Source organism: Phaenicophaeus curvirostris, chromosome 14 (assembly GCF_032191515.1).
Source record: "Phaenicophaeus curvirostris isolate KB17595 chromosome 14, BPBGC_Pcur_1.0, whole genome shotgun sequence".
Taxonomy (NCBI): domain Eukaryota; kingdom Metazoa; phylum Chordata; class Aves; order Cuculiformes; family Cuculidae; genus Phaenicophaeus; species Phaenicophaeus curvirostris.
In genome coordinates, this window is record NC_091405.1 from 21,086,849 (window position 1) to 21,101,143 (window position 14,295).

A 14,295-nucleotide genomic window follows, 5' to 3' on the forward strand; every position below is an offset into this window, starting at 1 on the left:
GAGCTGTGCACAAGCCATGCTGGAGCAGTTTAGTTACCAGAGGAACTTATTTTCAGTACAGGTGTGATGTAATAACCAACTGGCTAATTAGCTTTAACTAGTTAGCAGCGTCCCACTCTATTCTTATAAAACACTAGTAGATAAGGTTGAAGCAGATCTTCCCCCAGAATTGCCCTGCACTATGATGGGATTTTCCCTCTCCCACCAAGGCAGATCTCCCGTACCTCCAAACAGCCTGTGCGGGCCAGTCGTGCCATTACCCACAGGGACAGTCACCCTCTCTTTTGCAACCACGAGGCTGAGCCCACACAGCCACAGTGTATTTGCAATACCGCACAGACTCAGACTTTGGAGAACATTAACTCTTAATATAGTAACAGGAGTAATAGGAACAACCAGTTATTATTTGGGAATGAGAGGAAATGACAATTCTTTAGACACAGGGGTTGTTTTGGTTGGTACAGTGCTTTTTTATGCAACTGGAATGCTGGAAAAATCAAGGAACCAGTAATTTCCCTTGCACTTACAAGACAGCACCCAATATTGAAGTTCAATTGTGATGGACAAGGAAGTATAATACATAGATCTGGAAGCATTAAGGCAAGGACGGACTACTAGATCAGCCAAGCCAGCTCACACAGCAAGAGCTACTGGACCACCAAAACAGCCTTGTATTATTACCTACACTTTGACTAAGAGCTTCTACATAACTACAGAAAATCATTCAGAGACACCTTGCAATGGTCTGAAGATACCAAGACGGGTAGAACTCATTGCAAATCCATGCAGACAGTTCCAGCGGTTACTTTAAAACAGCTGCTTTATTTCCAATTCCAGCTTCACTCTCCAGACACTGGTTCTTCCGACACAATTCTGTTAGGTAAGAGCTCCCTACTACCCTGCATTTTTTTCCCATGAAGGTGCTTATATATTATAATTGAGTCACTGCTTATAATGAAAGATAGAGTAAAACAGCCTGTGGCCCTTAGAGCATAGGCAGGTTTCCAGAAGAGTTTATGAAGCAGAGGAAGTCTTAATTTGACTGCTTACAATGCAGTATCTGTCATCATCTTTTTCAAGCCTGCCAGAAGCTTTTGATTCCTTTTGGACAGAGGTACATACTCACATACATATTTGAAAAGTGAGCTGCCCCCTTGGTGGCACGTGCAGCATCCCCCGAGAGCTGTGCCTCGGCCACCCCGCCGTGGGGCTGCACCCCCTGCCAGACAGCGCTCTCGCAGCGACCTGCTCCCACCACATCTGGTTATCCCAACCCATCCCCAGCTGGGGCTCCAGCCCCTGGAGCCATGCCCAACAGCTCCCTGCAAAAGCCATTCTCCCCCTTTCCTGCTTTGCTGCCTGTGACAGCAGCTCTCCCACTCGCCACCAAGACCCATCTCTCCAAGAGCAGGCAGGGGGGGTTTCTCAGCCCCTTTTCACCCCGCGCCCCGGCTAGCCCTCCCACCTGGCCCGTGGCAGCCCTGTGACGGAGCCGGCGGCAGTCACGGCTTGTGGGGGGAAATGCCGCTGGGTTCTTGACCTGGCGCAGCCACGGCACCGATGGCATCACAAACCTTGCCAGGGCTTCCCTGCCTGGCACTAAACCCATACCTATTATTTATAGCTACCCCTTTTTAAAATTAGATCATTACAAATTAGAAAATACACATCCTTAAACCTGAAAGTGCGAAAACGGGTTATAAATACACTAAGTCATTCTTTTATGTGACCTGACTCATTATTGAAATTATGGCTAGAGTTGCAATTTAAAAGGATTTTCAGAACACATCTTCAAAAGACCCATCAGCAGAAGGTCTTCTGCAACCCCCACATTGTGTGGGCTTTTCTGATAAAGTGGATGGACCTAAAGTAAGATGCCAGCTGCCCTCCCGTAATTAGCAAGTGGGAAGCTGAAACAAACTGCAAGCCACCCAAAATATCAATATCAAAGCACACTCAGATAGAATCAGCACGAACATAAGCATTACACTTAAGTCTCTATGAGATGCTGTGTCTGAGCTTGCAGGAAGATGCCGATTCTTAAAGCAGACACAATACACCCATAATTATTTTACACTGCAATTACCACAGCAGCGTGTGCAAACCCCGTAGAGCGCAGTGCGGGACCAGGCTGCTCGAGCAGACGTCTGGTCTGTGTGGTCAGGGTAGTCACCATGCGGGAGAGAACTGCTCGGGCACGGCTGTCCCCGGGTCTGGGAATCGGTCAGATCCTCCCGCCCCACGCGCCCATCGGCCTCCCCTCACGCGGGTGGGTGATCAGGAATGAGGAGCATCAGCCCTAATGCTAAGGGACAGGGCCCATTGTCTTCTGCCACATCAACATTCCTTTGAAATGACTTGTCCTAGATTTTTAGATTAAAAATAACGAGTATATAATTCATATATACCACATAAATTTTATATTAAAAAAAACTTAAACCCATACCTACGGTACTTTAGTACCTGACTTGTATATTTATGTGACTATTGTTAGAAGTGACTAATTGGGTTTGATTAGCTTCATTAATATTCTGTCCATAATTTAACATGCTTCAATAAAATACCCTAAAGCAGTATAATGATTAGATTTCAGGAATATGTGTTTTGCAATTAAGTTGCTCTTGATTTTGATATGCAGATTAAGAAATGGTGGTCTCATTTAAAAAAAAAACTGCCCTTATTAACTCAGCAGTATACTCTGAAGATTAAGTAAGAAATCCAAGATTTTCTCTTTGTATATGCTAGTTAAAATGTATTTCAATCAAGCATATGTGGGCAAATCAGATTTGATTAGTTTAAGTTCACAGTCATTCTATCTAAATGAATAATGTGTCACCTAACATTGCAAAAATTTGATTAATAGTTTATCAGTTAATTAAAAATGGGGTTTAATTTTTCTTTTTTAGGAAAGTGCAAGGTAGATATTCCTTGTCTTCATCACAAATGCAAATTATTTCAGCTTGAATCTATTGTTCCTTGTTCGCTTCTTAGCCAACTGGCAAGAAAATAAAGCTTTTAGAACGATCTCTTTTAGGGAGAAGTAGTAAAACTTTGTTTGCTTACACATATGGCTGCCAGTTGTCTAAGTCTGAGCAGGATAATCCGTGCGCATCCTTACTGCTCCCCCAGCCTCTGTGGGGAATCCCTGGGACCATCTTTGCTCCATCCCACAGCCGTCGCGGGAGGACTCTGCGCGGGAAGCGGCCGGCTGGGACCCTCCGGAGGGCTCACGGAGAGCAGAGGTGATGCCATCAGCTCTAGGGAGGAGAAGAACGAGCCTCAGAGGGCAGCCACGCGAGCCAAGGGCCACACTCACCACAGCCCCCAGCACCACCTCCATCCCTCAGCCGCCCTCTGCCACCACAGCTCCCACCCCACACCAAGGGGCACCAGGGCACGGTGGCAGGAGGGAACCCAACCCCTGTGGCCCCTGGTTACACGAGGTGCCCAAGGCAGCTGCTGCAGGGCTGCACCTTGTGTGTCTGTGCTTTTGTTTATATACACACATTCCCACTAACAGACCTCCATCCTTCCCAGGCAGAGGGGCCGCAGGACGAGGCTCGTGCAGAGCTCGGTGCGTGGCTGTGTGGACACGGCTGTATTCACGCAGTGTCTCTGCACTGCATGCGGTGCTCGCTGGGAACACACGTCCTCGGCCTCACTGCTGCCTGGACCTGGCCGCGTGGAGCCACAGCCGCCTCTCTCGGGCTGGCAGATCCCGTGGATACTTTTATCTCCAGCATTATCTATGCAGAACAACTTGGTAAGGAAGGGAGGGGGAATTTCCTCCATCAAAAACACTTAAAGTTATTTACAAACGCCAACATTAAATAAATGTCAGTACTACAGAAATCAAGCGTGGAAAGCTAAAAACCAGCAAAGTTGAGGTTTCCTCCGAGACCTCAGCTCGGTTTCTTGGTGCAGCCACATCGTGTAGTTTTAATTAACGTTCTCCCATATTACACTTTGTACAGGATTTTACATTATCCAGTGCACAGCATGAACAGTGCTCGCTGAATTAGCAGCAAGAGTGAAACATGCACATCTACACATGGCATGAGCCAAGTGTGCAGTTAAAGATGCATTGCAGAGCCTCCTGCGCAGATGCCATCCCTCGTGCCCGTTCTACCCTAGGGGAAGGGCCAGGACTTCAGCAAGGGTCACAGGACAGTCTCTGCACTGTAGAAACCAGTCACGGGAGGTGCCTCTCATCCCTCTGGCTCAGCACAGGGCTGCACACCCTGTAAGCATCGTCAGAGCCGCTGGGCCAGGCAAAACGGTGGTTTTTCTGGTGACCATTCAACTACCAAGAAAATTTCCCTGCTTTTGTGTCAAGAAGTCCGCTCCCTTATTTTTGTATTTGAATTTCAATGCTAAAAGCCATTCAGAATATTAAAAATACCAAACCAGCCAGCTGAGCTCCTTATGCACCCAAGATCCTTCCTCCTCCCCTCCAGCTCACACACACTGCCTCCAGTGGGACCCTCCACTACCTCTGAGGGTCCAGAATGTCCCACCCTGTTGTCTTCCACTCAGACATTTAATCCTTTCCAATCTCTCTGCAAACCAAACTTCTTATTTTAGTCCTTTTAACTGACCCCTCTGTTCCCTTGTCATCTGCACTTTCTGTACTTCGTCTTTATTTTTCTGCACAAGGCAGCCTCCCAGAACCGATTGAGTAGACCATTACCCTTTCTCCTTCTTTCTATAGCAACTATTGCTGCCACATCAAGAAGAAATCAGCTACTTAATTACAGCTATGAGACAGACAAAATGCCAATTTTGCCTCCTATTTATAGTGATCGCTTAATTCTGCGGGCTTCCCACAAAGAGCAGAATCTGCATGCTGGTCCCTTGTATTTTCATATTGTTATTAATAATCTGAGCATGAGGGCAGTGAGAAACAGAAGAGATCATGTTTGCTGCTGTACAGTTCTGCACTAGATATCACAGCTGTAGCACAATAATCCTGTTTGTGAGCAAGCAGATATATCTGTATTAATGGAACTGCAACGCACCACACTTTCCTTTTTCAGAGACCATCATATGATTGATCAAGTAGAAAGCTAAAAAGGGAAAGAAAAGCCTTATTTGATTATCCAGTGGATGAAAATGGAAGAAAACAGTTAATAGCAATTAAACACAGAAGCCTCCAACTGCAAGTGGCAGCACAATTACAGCAACACACTCACAGGATGAGTTAGAGGCTACGTGCGACCCCAGTGGTGGGTCTGCCAGGACTCCTCCAGCTCCTAAAAATCAGGCCCATAAAGACTAACACAGGGATAACTGTGTCCCCAAGACAGACGGGAACGAATTGGTCATGGATAATAATATAACATGCTTGCCCTCCACCATTAATACATGGTGATATTAATATATCATGGCTTGGTACCGTGGTATGACTGGGATCTACATCAAATGATTATATCAATGGCCCATTAAGCAAATAGTATATTAAACGAGTAGAAGAGCATCGAGCTCCATAAATGGGCATATAACAATGAGTTTAGGATTTAACCAGACTCTTCAATAAATGGAATACTATATAAGCTGCAGGTTAGCAACAAATTTGCTCTACCTCCTTGGTTTCTATACAGAAGCAGATATGAGAAGGCATTTTCTATCCCAGGATTTGCACAGTAGCCAGTTAACATGAAATATTTTCCTATGAAAAGTCATACAAATACACACATAATTCTCCAACAGAAAAGTCCCATTAATATTTCTGATGGAGGTCATCAATTCATCTTCATCACATTATTGTCACCATGTCCAGGAGTTCTGTAGCACTGCAAACACCAAACCTGCCTCACACATTTTTGTCCCACTCTGATGTTTGAGGTCAGCTTGCTGTCCTGACCCAATGAGCCTGCATATAATATCAAGGGCCACTTTTTTTTCCCATTTAACAAACTCATATAAATAAAAGCCATGTGGGACTGGTAGACATTATTGCCCTGTAACAAAGACTTCAAAAAATGACACTGAGAGGAGATGCAGAATCCAAGGTTCAGCCCAGCTATTATAAACTAAGAAGGAATTCCAAAATAAACTCCAGGTTATGTGGTACGAGCTGCAGCTGGGGTCCAGGGCCACGTCTCCTCGCACTGTGCAAGTCGAGGAGGGGTACAGCCTCGGGGTGCACAGCCCCTGGCCCCCAGGGCTCGCCTGCTGCTGTTAGTCTGGTTCGGGGGCCCCGTTCCAGCCTGGGGAGCTCAGCCACGCGTTGGTACCCTGGCCAGGACACCGACAGGTGGCCCTTGCCCAGCGCCTCCTCCGCAGCGCTCCCAGTCTCCCAGCAGGCTGCTGGTATTCCCAGCACCCAGGTATCCCCACATGCCCCCGCCAGGACTGCTGCCTTCGCCACAGGCTCTCTGCACACCACAGCCTGCCTACCTCCCAATGCCTGCTCCCCTCCAGGGATGTTCTCAAGCTCACTCCCACAGCACAAGTTACTGCTGCTTTGGTTCCCACATGTTAAGCACTAATTGCTCCTCTCCACGCGTCCTCCGCTGCCCCATATGTGGATCTGGTGACAGTCATTTCAGAGTGGTTAATGGGATTGGGCTCTGTTTACCTCTGTGGTGTGTTCAGGTTGCCAGCCCCTCCGAAGTGAGCGACCATAAAGCACCATTTCTCACACTTCTTCACTCTTGTGCACAGTGAACAGTACTTGAAAAGACACAAGACAGGGATAAATCAGTGTGGTGTCTTTCTGCCTCACCCACGCCTGCCAATATAATTTAAAAAAAATCAATAGATTGCAATTTGCATTAATCTTAATAAATTTACATAAACTCAGGCAAAGCTTCATCCCTAACAGTGAAGCAATCATTTGGTGGTAGAATCTGAGCCCTGACTTGGTTTATAACTGCAGCCAGGTTCTCAGGTTCAGGCTGTTAGTCTCCTGTTAATTATTTCACTTCCGCATTTTGGAGCCCACCCTCAGGTCCTCGAGGTGCTGATCAGCACCCACAATGGTCACTGAGCAGTAGACAGCTCAGGTGTGCACAGAAGTGTGGTTTGACATTCAGAGGGGGTTTAGACTTGTGCAGGCTAGCAAATCTTTCTCCTCTTGACTACGCCTCTAAGTCAGACCTGCAAACCTCCCTACTCCAGGCTCCCCAGGAGCTCCAAGCCAGCACTTCTCTGTTCAGGTAGGTGTATTATCTCCCGAATCCAAAACTGATCCTGATGGCAGTAGTCTGTGGCTCAGCCCTTCCACCATCGTGCCACCCCTACGAGCAGACAGGTCTCTCACATCTCAGTGCAGCAAGTCTGACCAGAAACGCAGCTTCCACGAGGCTTGTGCTGTTCCACAAAAGTTACGTAGGTGACAGGGTCACGCCACGGCTCTTGGCCCCAGGGAACGGGCTGCCACACCAGAGCCCCTGCTAAGATTTAAGACGGGAGAAAAATATTGCTGCTTACATATCTAAACCTAGAAATACAAAGGTAAAAATGAAGCGAATAACCACTTTTCCGCAAAATGTGCAAAATATCAGCGAGAATCAGATCTGCAGTTGTCTGGGATATAAATAACAAGTCTTACAAATACACCAAGGCCTTCAAGACTGCAGCTCGACCGAAGAGGAGCAAGACAGTGGAAAAAATCATTCCAATCCAGTACAGAGAAGCTTTCTTCTTTTCTTTTTCCCCCTGTAGGAACTTACACAAAAATGACAAAGAAGGAAAAATATATAAAAAGCCAAGGAATAATGACTTTTTAATCTTTGATGATATCTTCTCAGAGGGTAACTATCTGTGAGGATTGCAAAGTTTAACCTATCATTTTCGCAGTGACAACAGAATTTATAGATTAAGATTTATAGATTTTAAAACACTTGGAACAAAACCATCTGGCTCCATGATAGCCAGCCCCAGCGCTTCAATAGCTAGAGCTCTTCTCACTGAACAAAAGCCAAACCTCAAGTCATCAACAGCATCTGGCTACGATAAAGCCTTGCTCCAAGCCCAGCTATTCAGAGACACACTGCTAGATTAACAGGAAGCATCCGAGAGGCTGAGCTGCACAACCACGTAGGTGAAGAACAGTAGGTGTCCTCCTGGATGAGGTGTTGAGCATGTGCCTGGATGGGTCGGGAAGAAGACAATAAAAGCCATGTAGAATAAATCTTTAAAGTCTGCTCTCCTCGGGGTCAAACACTCTGGGTGCTTACAGATGCTTCCAAGCTGGGGAGGAGGCAGCTGCTGGGAGCAACCAGTGGGATGGTGTGACACCAGGGACGGTACCAACGCAGCACGCAGCTCTGTTTGAGCACCTCCTCGCTCCTTCACCATCCCCACCTTGGGGCTGAAAACCCAACACACCCCATTGCCTGAGCCTTGGCAGGGAAGAAGTGTCTCCAGGGGCTCGCTCGCCACCCACCCACAAGCCCATCACACCGCCAGTTCTGAAGCCATTTCTGTTCCTCAACGATAAGGTAGAAATAAAAAACTCGAGGCAAATCTGACATTTTATAACTGCATTTGCACTAACAAATGTAGACGACGCATTTATTGACATTGTAACAACTCCTCCAGGACAACATTTTTTAAAACATGCGAGAGTTAAGATAAATCTCCCATAGATATCACCATGAATCTTACGCTGACATCCTAACAGCTCCGATTCAATCCCTGAATAGGGAAGAGCTCATTAAAAATATCTTCCCCCGTCGCTGCATGGGGCCGATGGCTCCTCCAGCCCAGCCCCAGCGACTCCTGCATGCAGCTGGCAGTGCCAGACACAAACAATTTATGGTTTCATGAATTTGATGAAGTGACATATACACTCAGATTAGTGTGTTTGTATGAATTGTAAAGGTTTCGGGCCCAGATTTTGTGAACTACAAGTTTAATTGGCCCACGATTACTGTGACTGCAAATGCAAATCGGACCAGAGCAATCTCCCATGTAAATGCCCGTCAATCAGACACGCTGCGCACTCGCTGCCACCCTGCCCGCGCCAGCCCCAAGCTCCCACCCCGGGGATCCCACATACACAGTGTCTGCAGGTCACCACTCGTGCCCCAGGCTGCTGTAAAACCCATCTGAAAGCTCCATGGATGGGCCAGGGAGAGCACAGAGCCAGGCACAGCCCAGAAACAAGAGGAGAGAGGAAGGGGCTGCAACCCAAAGGCGAGCCAGCGCCTCTGCCCCAGGGAGGAGCACTTCACACCGTGTGACATCCTACCCTAGGCATCTGCCCTTCCCCTGCATCTCTCACTTGCACACTGCATTTGTTGTTGTTCTTTTTAATGAAGAAAACTTCAGGTCTTCAGCTGGGGATTTGGAGATCTTAACAAAAATTGGAAGGATAAAAGCCTAATATTAATGAAGAAAAACAGTGCTATGCGAGCCCGAGACTACTAATAACCTCTGCAGAGCTATAAACTGATAAAGATTTGCTGGGCCCTGGTAAGAAGTGAAGCGCTGAGAGCTGTCATACAATACACTCTTAAGGAGGACTCCAGCATTCCGTCTATCTGAACAAGATGCTTTAGGCTTAGCTTCCTGAAGACTTTTGTGCCATTTATGGACCATTTCTGCATGTAGAACAGGAAATTAGTGCACTAAAAATGACTTATGCACCAAATTAGTCTGTTTTCCTACCCACAAAATCCCAAAGCAGCTGTATTTAACTCTGACCCAAGTATTCACCTCAGGGGTGAATTACCTAGAGAAGCTGGAGTCTGATGGAAAAGCATCTGCAGCTTTTGGAAGCTTATTTTATGTATTTGCCACTCATTGCATTTCAGAGACATGAGCGCAGGTTTGGTGCAGGTCGAGCCACAACCCACAGAGCTATTTCCACAGCGCAGGGCTGCTCCACCTGACCATTTGTCATTCTCAGGTCTTCCCATTTTAGGTGAGCCCTAAGAATATATCCCAAATTAAAAAGTAAACCCAGAGCACCCAGCCTCCCAAGCTGCATCCAGAACAGCGCCACGCTTTCCATGCCCTGCTGGCTCACCCAGGGGACACCGATGTGTCTCCCTCCACATCACCCCATGCCCAACAGGCACTTGGGTATGAAAGTTAAACCCGGGCTGTGTCATACAACAGCCTCAAAACTGTGGGACCTTTCCCCACCCATTTTCTGGACACTTCCCAGAGATGCCAAGATCCTCCCAGCTTCAGCAGGAGGCTTGGCTCAAAACTTCCCAGTAGCTGTTGCTCAGCCTCCAGGTTTGACCCCAGAGGTCACAGGCGAGAGCTGGAATGGTAGCTTCATAGAATCATAGAATCACTGGGTTGGAAGAGATCTTTGAGATCATCCAGTCCAACTGTACCTGTCCACTGCTAAACCAGACCCCTGAGCACCTCATCCACCTGCCCTTTAAATCCTTCCAGGGATGGGGACTCCACCACCTTCCAGTGACCAACAACCCTTTCAGTGAAGAAATTTTTCCTAATATCCAATTTAAACCTCCTCAGGCACAACATGAGGTCTTTTCCTCTCGTCCTGTCACCTGTTACCTGGGAGAAGCATCTTGCTTCTTCTGCTCCTTTTAACTCTAATGAAATCCCCTCTGTTTCCATCTACAAAGACTCAGCAGAAACACCCAGCACAGACGAACTCTGCAAGTACATAATAAATAAATAATAACAATAACAGTTTGTGTTCATATAGCACCTCTAATCCAATTATCTGAAAGCTCTTTGCAAATACTAATTAATTAAGTCTTGCAACATGCCTGTGACGTAGGTTATGATTATCCCCATTTTACACATGATGAACAGGAGTCACCGGGACACGCTTCCCTCAGGCACACAGGCAGCGGCCGAGCAAGCCATGGCTGGGCAGAGCCCACAGCCTGCACTCAACACCAGCTCTCCTTCACATGCACTTAACACCCCTCTAATAAAAAAGGATTTTTTGGCAAAGATTGTCACACCACAACAGCAGAAGGGTGGGAAACCTCCTGGCCCTGCCAAAACACCACCAGACCCAGCCCTCACACACAGCAAGTGCCAAGCTCCCACTCGCTATTGTTTCTGCCCCAAGGAACCCCACAGGACTGCAAATCCACACAGAGGACAGAGAAGATCCCACCTTACCTTATCTTGCCACCATGGCACACAGCAGTGAACGCTTGCCTTGGGACTGTTCCAAGGCAGGAGTTGCTAAACAAACAACTCTAGAGCAAAGGCTCAAGCCCCAAAAGCACTCCTAGGAGCACGGGACTCTTTTCTAGGCAGCTTTGGCCTCCTCCAGGTGCTGTGAATTTAAGCATCCCCAGAAAAACCTGTCGCTGATGCCAGGTGGAGCCATTTGGTTTTAGCCGGGAACTGGCCCATCCCACGAGGGCAGGGATGGAGGCTGGAAGGGAGCGAGCGTCTCTCCTGCTCTGGCCTTGCCCACAGCAGCTGGGGAGGATCGGATTTGGCACTAGCTGCACCAGTGCTCACACCAATACTTTGTACATGTCTCAATAATTTCAATATTCACTTTATTCATCAATCCTTTAAAAGAGAGTCTAACGTCACAAAAGCAACACATTCTTAACAGGCATTTTATGAAGAATTCATAATTAAAAAGAAAGACAATTGCTGCTTGCTTTCTGCTGCAAGCAGAGTGGGTTGGTTGCCTTCCAGCCTGGGAAAGGCAAGGAAAAATACCCCTGAAAATGCCCCGTTTTTGCATTCTCTCTCCTGAGAGGGAAGCACATTTGAAAGACTTCACATTTGTTACAACTATTCCACCCCCATGCTGCTTTGACTGATGCTGCAGGTAGGAAGAGCTGCCGCGGCCCCCTGGACCAGCCATCCAAGCCGGGCACACCTTGGGGCACTTTGGAGCATGGCTGGAGCCAGACCTCAACTTGTTTTGGCTTAGCTCAACACCAACAAAATAGCTGGGAAAAGGAAACCATTTACATTCCTGTTGTACCTTTTCAGGAGGTTTTCAGCCCAAAAAGGCATTGCTGTCAAACCCATCCCGCTGTGCACTGAGCCACGGGCTGCTTGGTAGCATCGGGGGGGGCCAGCCTTTCGTCTGTGATGCAGTCCAAGTAATCCAAGTAATAAAATTCACACAGCTAAATGAAAGATGTTGTTAATTATTTTATGGACTCATTGCCAATTCATTCTCTCCTGTGTTATCCTGAGGCCAGGGAAGTGCCGCCCCTCATCCCCTGCTTCCCCAGCAGCACCACGTGTCCAGTGCAGAGAAAAATGGGCGAGAAGGGGAATTGCTTTAAGCCAACAAGGTAACGCATGTCTGCCAGTTGATCACTAAACCTAGGAAAGATCAAACAGTGCCAGTGGAGGAGAACTGGGTACAGCAGCTCGTAGCAAGTGCTGTGGCTAATTCCAGACCAAAGGGGAAGCAGGATAAGAGGAAATTTATGAGTAAGCTCTTGAAGTAATGAAATGAAAGTAATGCTGATTGGCCTCATTTACGGCAGTTCAAAGGCTGATCGGCTTTGCAGGAGTGGCGAAGGATCAACTGACAGTCATTTCTGTGGCGACGAGCAGAGCTGACCCGTGGGATGCAGGCGTGGGGGGCCCCACACCCTCTCCCAGCATCACCCAGGTACCCTGATGGCCCTGGGAAATGGAGAGCACAGTGCAGAGGGATAAGCAGAGCAGCTCACCAGCTTGGGGGTTTTGCCTCTGTAAAATGGGAGGATGAAGCCAGAGAGCAGGTGAGTGCCCTGGCGATACCTGCCAGGAGATGAGCACTGTGCATGGAAAGCACTGTCCCAGTGTGGAGAAGCCCATGGCCAGCTGGGCTTCACAGGAGCAGGACATTGGCTGAGGTTCCACCATGCACTCACCCTGTCCAAGGAGCTCACAGGGCCAGCTGGGGCTGCAGAAGCCCAGGGTGAGCATGGGCCTTGTGGCACGTTGTCCTCCCTGCTCACCCACGCTCACCCACAGCAGCCAGTAACCAAGAAAGAATACATGAGCCGGTAGATCTTCAATTATTCTACAGTTTCTTTTTAGAATTAAGGAGGTTTCTTTCCAGCAGTTCGCAGTGTGCTTGCCCAGAAACGGGGCAGGGAGAAAGAGCGGCATGTTTGTAACTAAGATACCTGCAACTCAGCCAGAGGTCGATCCCCGTCTGGGTCAGGGTTGGATGGGACTATGTTATCTGTGAACATGGAGCCATCTGGAAAACACATGATCCTGCTGGTTTTGGACACAACTAGCTGCCCATAGGCTGTACCGACGTGGTGATGGAACACGCAGTTATGGAAATGATTGTCTCCTCCTGGCCGATGTGCTGTGTTATGACTAATTTTTGTAGGCCACATTGCACTAAGTCAGGATGTGCAGTGAAAACAACATGCTTGATAAAATCTTATGTGAGATAATGAAATATCATAGAATCACATTGAGTCCAACCATTCCTATCAAACACTAAACCATGGCCCTTAGCACCTCGTCCACCCGTCCCTTAAACCCCTCCAGGGAAGGTGACTCAACCCCCTCCCTGGGCAGCCTCTGCCAGTGCCCAATCACCCTTTCTGTGAAGAATTTTTTCCTAATGTCCATCCTGACCCTCCCCTGGTGGAGCTTGAGGCCATTCCCTCTGGTCCTGTCCCCTGTCCCTTGGGAGAAGAGCCCAGCTCCCTCCTCTCCACAACCTCCTTTCAGGTAGTTGTAGAGAGCAATGAGGTCTCCCCTCAGCCTCCTCTTCTCCAAGCTAAACACCCCCATATAATATATGCATTTTGAAACCGTGGAGAGAAAAACGGCCTTTTCCACCTACACACTGATCCGGGTCCTTGTGTAGGCACAAAATCACCATCTGTAAACCTGTATGGCCAAACCCATGGTGTTTCCAGAAGCATTTCACACTCCTGGGAGGGGAAGAGGAACCCCAAAGGGGTGCAAAGGGGGTTAAGCTCTGTGTTCTGGTCCGAACGCAGCGCGTGGGCTCGGTTTGGTCTCTGTGACACACACCGGTTGGGCCTCGCGGAGTCGCTCCCAGTCTGTGGGGATCGAAGCCTAAACTTCATTTGCAAAATCCCACGGGAGAGCAGGAGTTTTCCGTTGTGCACGCGCGGCACGGGGAGGCTCGGCCGGCGGCAGGTGAGGCGGCTCCGCCGGGAATTTCCCACCAGGGACGCTTGTTCCCCGGGGGGCGGCGGGCGGAGGGGAGCAGGCGGCGGGGAGGGAGGCGCCGGGGGCTCGGAGGGCCCGTGAGGCAGCGGCGGGGCCCACGAGGTGGCAGCAGACCCCGTGCAATGGCTGCCGGGAGCCCCGGCCGGCGGCGGCTCCGTGCGGGGCCGCGGGAGCCGAGGGCCCGGCCGGCACCGGGCTCCCCGTGGTCGCCGC